Below are 12,218 nucleotides of genomic sequence, written 5' to 3'. Positions count from 1 at the left end.
TGATCTTCCTCTATAACATGAATTATATGGTGATTGATTCCTTGTGTAATTAGTATTGTTCGGAAGTGGTTTTCCTGAACTGTTGTTGCTGTATACATTTTTTTTTGGTAGATTTTGATCTTTTTTCATGTATTGATAGAATGATTTATTTGGTTCTTTATACTTTTGAGGTTTGTTCTGGTTATCTTGTTGTTTTTGTCTACATTCAAAAATACTACGTACGTATCGTCGGCAATAATTACACCATTTTTTGAAAGATGGTTTGCCTTTAAAATTTGGGTGTTTTTCATAAATATTAAGTAGTTCTGTGATTTTTTCAACCATGTCTGTATCTGATTCCTGTATGTTATTGATATTTGTAGTGTTTGTTTCGATTCGATTAACATACTGTAGTGTTAGATTTTCTGTTTCTTCAAGTTTCATTGTTATTTCCGCTTGCTCTAGTTTGTCTACTAGTTTTCGAAAATCTAAATCGGGCTCTCGAATTGAGGAAGGATGAGATGCTCTCTTTTTTATTGCTATTTTCCTTAATTGAGGTGTTAAGGTCATCATTAAAATTTCTGTCATTTTTGTGTTTTTATAGTCATGTGTATTTAATGAATATGCTTTTCGAACTAGTGTTTCGATACGTTCTGCTAATTGTTTGATGGTTTCATTTGGTAATCTGCGAATTTCATTACATAAAACTCTTTGGTGTTGTTTATTTCTTTCGGAGTCAAACATTTTGAAAATTCTTGTGTAAATCTTTTCCAATCTGATTTTATTTCTATGGGTAATACTGAAAACCATTTTTGGGCTGCGCCATCTAAGGTTGTTTGTATCAACGCTGTGCGTCGATGTTTTCAATCTTGATGTAGTGGTGTATTAATTGGTTCAGGTCCTATATTTAAAATTAATTTTGCTGTTACTGCATTTAAATAATCTTCTACAGAATTTTCAGGGTCTGTTCCTGTGAATACCATTAATGTTTTATTTGATGTTATTGATGATCCACCCATAAGGTATGGATTCATTGTCATTTGTAGTGATTCTGCGGCATTTGGCATTTGTGAAAAATTTGAAAGTTGATTTTTTGTTATTTCGTGTTATTGAAGATAATATGGGAGTGGTATTTCATTTTGCATTTGAGTTGGTTGATACGAGTGTGTAATCATTGGGGTTTGTGGTTGAATTGGTTGAAAAGATTGTGTATTAGTTGGGTTTTGCAATTGTATTGTTTGTTGATTTCGTGTATCTGTTGGATATGGAGAAAAAATTCTATTATATGTATAAGATTTTTGCGCTCCTTGTCCGCGATATTCTTGGGTATACGGTGCAAAAATATCTGGTTGTAAATAATCATCATCAGAGAATAAGTAATCCGTATGATGAGGTGTTTGCTTTTATTTTTATTTTGTTGAAAGAATGGGTAATTTTCACTACGATCCTGTGGAGGATGTGAATTAGTTCGAAAATTTACTGAGTTGGTTGTTGTCATTGGGTTATCCCAATAGTGAGAACATACATGATTATTATTAGTTTTTCGTGGGGGATTGTTTGTTTTTGACAAATGTGCGTAATTATAATTGTGTTCTGCAAAAGTGTTTCTTGTGAACGTTCTTCGTGTTTTTGACGGTACTGTCATAGGTCTATATGTTTGATAATCCATATGTGCTTATTTTGGAGCAACCGAAGGTTTAACGGTTGATTGTAAAGTTACTTGTGCCAGTGAAGTGTTTGTATTTTTTGGTGTTGTTAAATTTGGACGTATCGGTGAAATACTTTGTTGTGAAGTTGTTGTTGTTTGGACGATTTCTTCATTTATGAAGTGTGATGGTGTTTGGATATCTTGTTGTGTAAGATTCCTAGTTCCATTAAGGTTTTCATTGTGTATGACGGTCAAATTTAAACTGTTATTTTGAGTATCAGGTAAAAATGTATTGTAGTTTAATGGTGTTCCATCAATGGTTAATGGTACTACTCTCACATAATCTCTTTGATAAGATATTGTACTTATTGCTTGACTTGAGATTGATTGTGGGATATTTATAAATGCATGATGAGATCATTCAGGGTCCCAAACGTTGTACGACTGTTCTGTGATGGCAGTATCATCGTTTGGATTTTGAGGTCTGAAATTTTTTCTCGCTTGTGAAATTAAGTCTATATTTTGTGTGAAATAATCATTATAAACCATGCCAAAATTTTTTGTAAATCAGGTTTTGTATATTGTAAGACTTCGTCTTTAGTGAAATTTTCTTTGATTATATGTAGAAAAGTTGAAAATAATGTGATTTCCTTTCGTAATTTTGTATGTTTGTATGTCTCAGTTGGTGAGATACTTTGAAATTCTGTTTTTTCTAATATTGAAATATAGCTATATATTATCGCAAAAACTTCGTTAGTAAATATGGAGTTTGCTCTTTGTGAGTTATGATATTGTATGCTTTTAATATATTCTAAGATTACTTTTGAAAATTCTAATTCAAGATCGTCTGTTTGAATTACATATTTGCGGTGATTCGGGTTTGGTGTGCTGAATTCTATGGTGTAGATTCCGTATTGTTGTGTTAAATTACATATATCTTTCAGATAATGTTCTATAATTTGTCTTTTGATTTTTACATCTGGGAATTCTGCTTTGCATGGGCTGATTCCGGGTTCAAACAAATTTAGGAGTAAGTTCTTGCAAAAGTCATGCTGCCCTCTATTATCGGGTGCATCTATGAGGAAGGGGTAAACCTCTTCGTCATCTGGACTTTCGTCACTTTGAGTATGGCTGTGGCTCATTTTTTCGTTTAATGACTGTTAATATATAACTATCGATGTGTCTAATTGGTTGATTCCAATTATACAAGTGTACTGGTTTGTGTTTATTTTGTTTTTTATTCTTCTTTTTTCTCATTTTGATGAATTTGAAGTTGTTTCTGAGTCGGAAAAATATAATTGATCGTGAATGGGACAAATTTTATCAATCGATTCTTTTAATTTATAGAGTTCATCCAAATTTCTGGCTTCTGATTCTGAAAATGCGTTTCTATTTTTTGAAAATCTTTTTTGTGTGATTTGTCTTTGTTTTTTTCTTATTTTTCTTTTTATTGTTAGTCGTTTTGTTCTAATATATCCAACTGTTTGTGTATGAGGTGTGATTACAAGATCGTATTTTTTGTTATCTATTTCACAGTTGTGTAGAACGATTGTTTGTTTATTTCCTAGATTTTTGAATGACATAAGCTTTAGGATGAGGGATGCAAAAAGATGTTAGATAATGTCTACTTTCTTAAACTGTTAGTTCTTACGATTTTTTGGTTAGCTTAACCTGTGTCTATTTGTTCAGGGTTGGAGAGAAAAGTATATCGATTCCGAAAAATGATTTTTTACTTTCTCGTGGCTAGTATAAGCTAAGGTGTTAATTTACTTAATCTTACTTAGGGGTAGTGATTGTGTTCAAGGGTTGGAGAATAGTAAATCGATCCACAAGGTTCAGGTATAATTAGAACGCGAGTAGTTCGTTAGATACTATTTTAAACTTACTAAGTCTAAAATTTATCCTGGGTCTGGTAAGAGGAGGGTTCAAGTGAAGGATGAATAACCGAATTTCTTCACTGTTTCTCCTAATTTGAATGGTTAGTTTTGTTGAAAAATTTCTATTAGTCTTGGGTTTTTTTGAAGAGTTGGATAGTGAATCGACGTTTGAGGTCATTAGACACTTGCTAAGTGGGTGGGGGAGAACAAAATTGTTCTTTTTGATCCAAGGATAGGCCTTGATGATCAGGTTTTAAATTTAGTGAAATAGAAAATTAATTAAGATCCAAGGATAAGCCTTGATGATCTGAGTTTAAAATTAAGTGAATTTAAGTTTAAAATGGTTTAAATTTATTTAAGAAAAAGATTTAGTTTCTTAATGATATTAGTGAGCTTATGATTGCTGTTATGTTTAGGTGATGAAGCTGGGACAACAGATGATTTTATGATTACTAACAATTTATTGTCATGTTTTGATTTTCAATAAATATTTTTCAAACATGCAGAATTTAAAAAAACGATTTGAGATCTTTTTATCAATCGTTAATGTATATTAATAATTTTGTTTAGCGCCTGAAATGATTATGAAGATTGACTTCAAAATTTTATGTTTGCAAATGAAAATCTAAATTCATTGCTAATAAGATTCTAAATATAAAAGTTTGTGTTGGCTTTTGCCGTACTATCATATAACTATATGGTAAGTTTCTACTTTGTCGTATGTCGTCTCCTGTTCGAGGTCTTCTTACGATTCCGGGTAGTTCTGTTATCGTTCGGAATATCGGCTCTGATCTATTGAGTCGTAGAGACATTTCGATTAAATTATCGTCGTATAACATTTTAAAAATATTTTGTCTAAATTCTAATCTATTTTTGGTTAATTCTAAGCTATTAAGGTCTTATTCGAGACTTATGGTCGCACCAGATGAGTTAGGACCGATGTGGTTAACTCATAGAGTAATTTCGGATAGGGTACACCGTCTGCTCGTCACGCTATCTTATTTTCGGCCGGATAGATTCGTGCAACTTCTTAGTCTAATACCGATCCTAATCTTACTCTTATACTTTCTAGTCTCAGGGTGTTTAACTAGTCTCTGCTAGGCTCAATAGATCTAGGGTATACTGGTTTGTTGCGGCTGTTGAAGCTCTCTTGGGGAGGCAACTAATTTCTAAGTTAAATTCAAATCTCTCTGGTGCTGAAATTACAAGTAATTTCAGCACTTACAAATAAGTGGGTTGTTAGTTAGATGGATCATGATTGGTTAATATTAAATACTTTACAGTGGTAAAATATCTAATTTATCCAATCATAAAATATAGTTTAGATCAGGTTCCATTGTTCTCGTTTTGAATTCGTTAATATAGTAGTTGTCTAAATTATGACGTGTCTTCTTTAAGATTTGTCTACTTTTTGCTACGTAACCGCAGGGTCTTTTATTTATGGATTGTTTCTAAAACCTGAGAACCAATTGAAATCAAGTGATCATTACCTTCATATCAAAATATATCAAAATCATGGATAGGACAATGATGAATTTATTTCCTTATTTTGCTCATACGCTATAAAATATCACCTTGCTTGTCCTTGAAGTAGTTTCCTAAAACAAGATGATTGCTCCACTCCATTTTTAACCTGCCTTCAGTTTAAAGTCGAACTATTGTGAAAGCACCTTCCTCACTTGGAACAGAATCCACAGACAGAACTGTTCGTATCAGTAGGAATCCTTGATTATTCCCACTCTCTTTTAAGATCCACGGGGTAGTGGTTGCCTTGTAGAACTTAATGAGGCTCTACTTAACAATCTCCCCCCTATTGTACCTACTAAAGAATCTCCCCCACCCCCTTTCAAGAAAGGGGGGGGGGGAGATTGTTAAGTAGATCCCTTAATGATTTTTCAAAAACAAAGAAAGAAAAACGTTGAGTTTTTTTCGAAAACCATTCTGCACCACGTTTTGTAAAGAACAAAGTGATATAAGTTGCGTGTAGCTAAGTTTTAATAAGACCAATTAGCCTTCTTCAAATCAATTTGATAAGATGTTCAAAAACGGAGTTAAACTCCGTTTACGCAATAATCCCGGGTTGACCTCCATACATCGAAAATGGAGGCTGTTTCTCTATTTAGTAAGGTTATTTAGATTATCAGGCCAATTTTTCTTAATTTTTGTACAGAAGTGATCTATTTCTTGTCTTTGTTTAAAAATAAACAATTTGGGGAAAGCAATATATACATGCTTCGAGTATACATAAGAGCCACAAGGCAAGTTAACAAATGTTATGAGAAGTGTTGCTTTTTATTAGATTGCTATTGCTATTTGAATGTATCAGGGCATGTGGCCTATCCGAGTCGAGGTCCTCATTCTATGTTTAGACAGTTTCAACCAAAAATTGCTATATTTCGACCGTCTCGATCGAAATTCTGTATGTTTCAACCGTGCTCGACAGAAATAAATGTGCTCAAACGTGCTCAACCCAAGCAAGATATGTTTCGACCATGCTCTACCAAACAATTTGCGCTCAGCCGTGCTCGACCCAAGCAAGATATCTTTTGAACGTGCTCGACCGAAAAAGATGTGCGTGACCGCGCTCGACCCAAGCAAAGTATGTTTCAACCGCGCTCGACCCAAGCAAAGTATGTTTCAACCGCGCTCGACCCAAGCAAAGTATGTTTCAACCGCGCTCGACCCAAGCAAAATGGGGTTTTGGTCGTACTCGATTAAAAAATTCCGCAATTTAAGAGCGTGCTGAGTGTGTTAATGCGAGTTTTTGCCGAGTGTATTCGATGTTTCTTGAAACAGTCGATTCGTACTAACGGTACCAGAAATTCTGGAAAACTTCATTTTCAGTGATTTTTTCGGAGCATTTCTTAACCAAAAAAAACTTAGACCAAAACCACATAGAATCAAGCTGGCTGATAGATCATTGATTGGCTTTGACTGCTCTGAAAAGATGAAAAGTCTTTTTTGTTTTCTTAGTGAAAACGCATAGGGCTGAAAAACATTCCGAATGTCGGACGTGAAAAGTAGAGATTTTCTGAGGCTAAGCATTTTATTAACTTTAATGTCATTTTAATAGCTTGCATTCCACGAATTAGCACCGTGCTGGGTGTGTCTTTAAAAATTTGCCAATTCTTTTTGATATTTTTTGAAACCGTTGATTTATGGAAACTCTACCAATTTTTTTAATATCAAAACAAGACTGCTCGTATCAGGGCGAAGCGTTGAATGTTCCGACTGCCTTTTAAGGTTTATGGAGCAGTCATAAAATTAAAAAATTAAACGAAATTAAAAAAAAAATGAAAAAAAAAATGTTCTAAAGTTTTTTATGAAAACCATCCCCCCACACGCCATATACAGTACAAAGAATCTAATTTGCTCCTTGTAGCAAACCAATTATGACAAATAGGTTTCTTTCAACCAATTTGGAACGATTTCTAAGACGGATTAACTCTCCGCTTACGCGTTAATAGCGCGAAATATATCGCGCGTTAATTGTCCCAAATTGTCCAAAATGGCAATCTTAAAACCCCCGTAACTCTACGAAAAATGATCACAGGTGAAATATCTTTTCAAATTTGAGCTCAGGATAACAATACCTTTCGAATGATATTAAAAAATTCCGTCAAAAAAGGCAAGTTAAAAAGTCGAAATTTGTCTGAAGAAAAAAAAACCCACCCCGAGCACAAATATTCCGTTACTTTCGTACCGAAAGTCGGAACAAAAACGGTTTGTAGTTTTAGCTCCAATGTGAGTGGTAAAGTTTCTTGTTCTGCTCAGTTTAAGTTTCGACCGTGCTCGAAGTATGTTTTGACCGTGTTTGAGCTATGTTTCGACCGTGCTCATGGTACGTTTCGACAGTGCTCGAGGTATGTTTCAACCGTGCTCGAGGTATGTTTCGAACGCGCTCGAGGTATGTTTCGACCGAGTTCGAAGAACTCGACCGTGCTCGGCGGAGTTTAACCGTCCTCGAGGTAAGTTTCGAATTTGTACTCGACCCAAACCCCTCTCTCGATTATTTTTTTTGGTCGAGCATTGAAATGTAATCGACTTTGAAAGTCGATACATAAAGTGACACCTCGACCCGGGTAGCGGTTAGCAAAATCGTCTATCAAATGACCAAATGACAGGTCGGGGGTTCGAGAGCCATCAGGGTAATTTTTAAAACTAGAAATAGCCTAGAGTTAGCTAATTTCTGACCAGAAATAAGATGAGAAGTAAAAAAATTCAAGAAAAACCATGTTTGATTTTAAATTTCATAAAGAGTTTCTGACCAGAAATTAAGATTAGATATAAAGTTTTTAGGTCAGAAAAAAATATCGGTATGGGATGCTTGTCATACAATTTCATACAACTCTTCTATGAGAAAAGGCTAGTCAGTATTATTTGAATTACATTCTTTTTTTCAACTTGTTTGAAAACTTTTCGAGACATCGGAATATATCGCGCGTTAGTTTTACCCGACCAAAAAGTCGACCAAATTTTTCCAGTCAGTAAATGAATAAGACACAATTTAAGAGTGAATGAAATGTCAAAAAATAAATTTGAATTAATCGAAACGAGATTTTAATTAAATGAATTGCAGAATTACTCTCAATATTTCCACTTCAATATTTCAATATTTGTGACTATTTCGAACTTGGAATTGCAACTACAGAATACCAATGCGGCTTAAAACTTAAGTCGTTCGACAGCAGATAACAATTAGTGGTCTTATTGATTAAGATACATCACTGTTGTTACAAACACACTATGTGTAGGCTAAAATCGTACTACTTTAGATGAAATCCAACTCCGAATGGATTAAACTATAAGTTGACTCTCGTAATTCAGATCTAATGAAAACGGCGGGTTTTGTAATTTTATTTTCAGGCGACAAATTTTTTTCATAAAAGAATCTCACTTACTGTTCCGGTGACATATGACGGAACGTAAAGGCTCGGGATGGTTTGTTTTTATTTGAACTACTTTTACAAAAATTGGTCCCCCGAGGGATCGAGATCTCAATATCCATGGAGCCATCCAAGTGTGCTCAGCACTAGTGTAGCCTACCCGTTGTATGCCTATGAGTTTGTTTCATTATACTGCACCAAATTAAGCACCAATTATTGATCCATTTAATTTTGAACACTTCTTTTTTGATATCATCTTAACTTTGCCAATATTTATTTTACCAAAAGCTATTCGAGACTATTTAAAGGGCTGTCGAAACTTTCACGGTTCTGTCCGAGACAAGCAGTCCTATCCTATCGCATAATAATTGTATTCAATCAGATCCAAACGTAATTTTTGTTTGAAAATAGCTAATGTGCATAAAAACTTTCCAAAAAAAACTATCCGAAGTTTATGTGCCTAAAAACTATCCGAGACTAACTGAAAGGCAGTTGGAACTTTCATGGTTTCGCCCAATACGAGCAGTCTTGTTCTGGTGGCATACAAGAATACGCGTAATAACTGTGTGCGACCATGGCCAAACGTTAATGTGGTTTGAAACATAGCTTATGTGTGTCACCATTGTTAAAACTAAATCAGTTTCGAGAAAACAATCCTTTCTGATAAAAACTCCTGCCTTTCGTATGAATTTTTTTAATTTTTCAATTAATTCGATACCTCTTCATCCCGTTTTTTTCTCTCTTCTGCATTATGTTTGATCTCGGAAAAAAATATTTCGTCCTTCGTAGCTTTCCTTTTTCCGCCGGCGCTTTTTCCCCTATTCACTGCCCGGTTTTAAACCGTTGATGTCGTGTTGCGCTCGTTAACCGGTTGGCTTGATTCCCGGTTTGAGGTGCTCACTTTATGTTTCGACCATGTTGACCAAAATCGGTGCTCGACCGTTTCGACTAAAATTCGGCATATTTCGAGCTCAACCAAAACTCGATAAGTTTTGACCGTGCTTGACCGAAACAAATGTGCTCGACCGTGCTCGACCCAAGCAAGTAACGTTTCGACCGTCCACGGCCGAATTCGGGTATGTTCCGATTTTGAAACGCCATGAGATATCCAAATTTGAACCTTATACTCTATGCTTTTAGTGTAACATCTTATGATTTTTTCTTTATCAGTTGAAATGATTAATGTTGTTTGTACATTTTCATTTGCAAAATGAAAGCAATTTTCAATTTAAATGCCGTGAGAGATTTTTCAGCTATTTTTTTCAATCTTTTGGAACACTGGTTTGCAATTTGATTCGAAAATGTTTTATGAAATATTGATTTTTTGAAGAAATTTTTCTTTTTGACTCCAAATCGGACAATCGATTTTTTTTCGAACGTGCTCGACGTTTGTTTCAACTGTGCTCGAGATATATTTCGAATTTGTGCTCGACCCAATCAATCTCCTGTCTCGACTTTTCTTCTTCGGTCGAGCACCGAGATATGATCGACTTTGAAATCGAAACATAAAGTGAGCACCTTGACCGGAGTATTCTTTAGCAACCCTAGAGATGCCTGAATTTCTGATGCCTTGTCTGTTCCCGTTTCGGCTGCGAACATTTCATTGAGATCTGCCAGCAGTGGTGCATTTTCCGACGCTGTTCTCGACACAGTTTTTTGCGCCTCCCAGTTAAATTTGCAAACCACACACTAGCTGACCGGTGACCGTAAAAGTTTTCAAAGAAATCATAGAAACGGTCAAGAATTGGGCTTGCATCCCTGGCCGATTGTTTTACCCGATACCACCAAAAAACCAAACGTTGTTAACCGCGCAACTCCTATGTTTGCCCCAGCCATATGTGTTTATCACTGCCGCAACAAAAAAAATAACACTTTTTTGTTAAAAATCAAGATTTAAACTGAAGTGTACATCGTTATACACATTTACGCTAAAATTATGAAGGATAAAAAAGCAGTAAAGAAACATAGAAGTAATTAAACAATTCGGGTAAATTATATTTTTCGAGGTTATTTTTCAATAGGCTGCTACAGTTTAACCTTCGAGGCAAAAATTTGTGAAAAAAAATTTAACTGAAACGTTTTAATGTCAGAGAGTTTTTCAAACAAGATTTTCTTGTATGTTGTTCCATTTTAGAAAAAAATCTCATAAACAGTTTTTTTAAAACAAATTTGTGCGTTTAAGACAAAAATTTTTGCTCGACGATATTCAATTAATGATAAATAACCATTGGAATAGAAATGCAACGTACCGGGGTCAAGGTTTTAGATTTATTTTCGACCGTCTCGAATAAAAAATAAAAAAAATGTTTTGATCGCTTCGACGAAGTTCAGATATGTTTCACTTTGACTTCCAATTCATTTGAGTTATTCAAAATTAAACGTTTTTTTTCTATGCTTTCCGTGTAATAGAATATTTTTTTAATGTGGAAATTTGCAGTTTGAACGCTTTTTAGAGTTATACGATTTTGCAACTTTTTTTTAATTTTAAGAACCCTCTGCTTTGACTGTCGTCGACCAATTTCGATATAATTTGACGGTGCTCAAGGTATCTTTGAAGCTTGTGCTCGACCCAAAACGATGTCTCCGCTATTCTTTTTTGGTCGACCAATGGCATGTGCTCGACTTTGAAACTCGAAACATACAGCGAACAGCTGCATCGTGGTAGCGACGATTGGCTTTCTTCAAATATATAGCCATAACAGCATGAATTTACACCAAGATAAAGGGGAGTAGGATTCAACTCAACTGTCAGGAAAACTCAACTGAAGAAAAACTCAGCAGTATTACTGCTGAAATTGCTTGCATAGTATTTCGAAAAACTGATTTTTATTTGAAAAAACTGGTAATAAAAGAAACACTCAAAACTTGGATCATGAATGAACGCTATTTTGAAAAACAAATAATCAAAAAAAACTGAACAATTTTCCAAAAAACTTCCAAAAAATCGGTGGTGCTGCAAACGTTTCATTCTATAAGATAACCATCAATATTTTTTTCGTTGACAGAAAAAAAAGTGGTTAATTGCCAAAGCAAGTAAACTGTGATGATTGGTCAAGTTTATCAATTACCCCAGTAATTTTATCAGACCCTCCAGTATTGCTTCATTTAGGAATCAACCATTTTGTGAAGATCAAGTACTAGGTTAAAAAATGAAGAAAAACTTGGGCAACAAACCTGTAAATTTAATGAAGAATAAGTAAATCTTGAGATTCGAAACAAATTACGAAAAAAATTTTTTTTTACACAATTGGACATTTGTGAAACACAATTTCGCTTAACGTTTGATAATATGCTCCTGCGCATGTGACCTCACTTGAAAATTTTTCAAGTATTAAATACTGAAACAGTTAATCTTTAAGGTAAAACCTGCGCTTTTTTGCTAACAAACTGTAGAACAGTTGAATTTAGCATAAGAAACCTGTATAAAAATGTGTCCTTAATGTGAAATTAACTACACCAGCTTTTGATGATCAAATAGAGGACCTCTATGACAATTCTTAAACGTCTTAAAGTAAAAATCTAACATATTATTTGGTGCAACTACAAAATCTTTAAGAACTGAAAGAAGAAGTAAATAAAATCAGATCTGAATCGTTAAACAAAACAACCAAAAAAAAACAGGGCAGTTAAAAGACAAATACACTTAACATTTTATTTGGCACTAATATATGTATCGAAAACCAATCTTCGAAGTTTGTGTCGTATTGATTTAAAGAATCTAATTTTAAGCTTTTATGTGACAGGCCAAGCAGAAAAAGTATATTTTAGTTCGAAATTAATTTTTGGTCTGTAACATACAACGGATGACGTGCTTCATGAAAATTTGGG

General features: G+C 34.3%; 1 protein-coding gene across 6 annotated transcripts in view; it reads right to left on the bottom strand.

Annotated features, from left to right (window-relative positions):
- Window positions 1-8,181, bottom strand: part of LOC134845600 (neuronal acetylcholine receptor subunit beta-3-like) — an 83,443-nt gene extending 75,262 nt beyond the window's left edge. For 2 of the 6 annotated variants that reach the window (XM_063862571.1, XM_063862575.1), the window contains exon 1: window positions 7,959-8,181. The gene's annotated coding sequence lies outside the window, so the exon portion shown is untranslated. Of the gene's footprint in view, window positions 1-7,930 lie in introns of all 6 variants that reach the window. The other 4 variants (XM_063862572.1, XM_063862574.1, XM_063862573.1 and 1 more) reach the window with 3 other exon arrangements.
- Window positions 8,182-12,218: the final 4,037 nt, after the last annotated feature.

Source organism: Symsagittifera roscoffensis, chromosome 5 (assembly GCF_963678635.1).
Source record: "Symsagittifera roscoffensis chromosome 5, txSymRosc1.1, whole genome shotgun sequence".
In the NCBI taxonomy this organism is placed as follows: domain Eukaryota; kingdom Metazoa; phylum Xenacoelomorpha; order Acoela; family Convolutidae; genus Symsagittifera; species Symsagittifera roscoffensis.
This window is presented reverse-complemented; position numbering and strand designations above follow the sequence as displayed.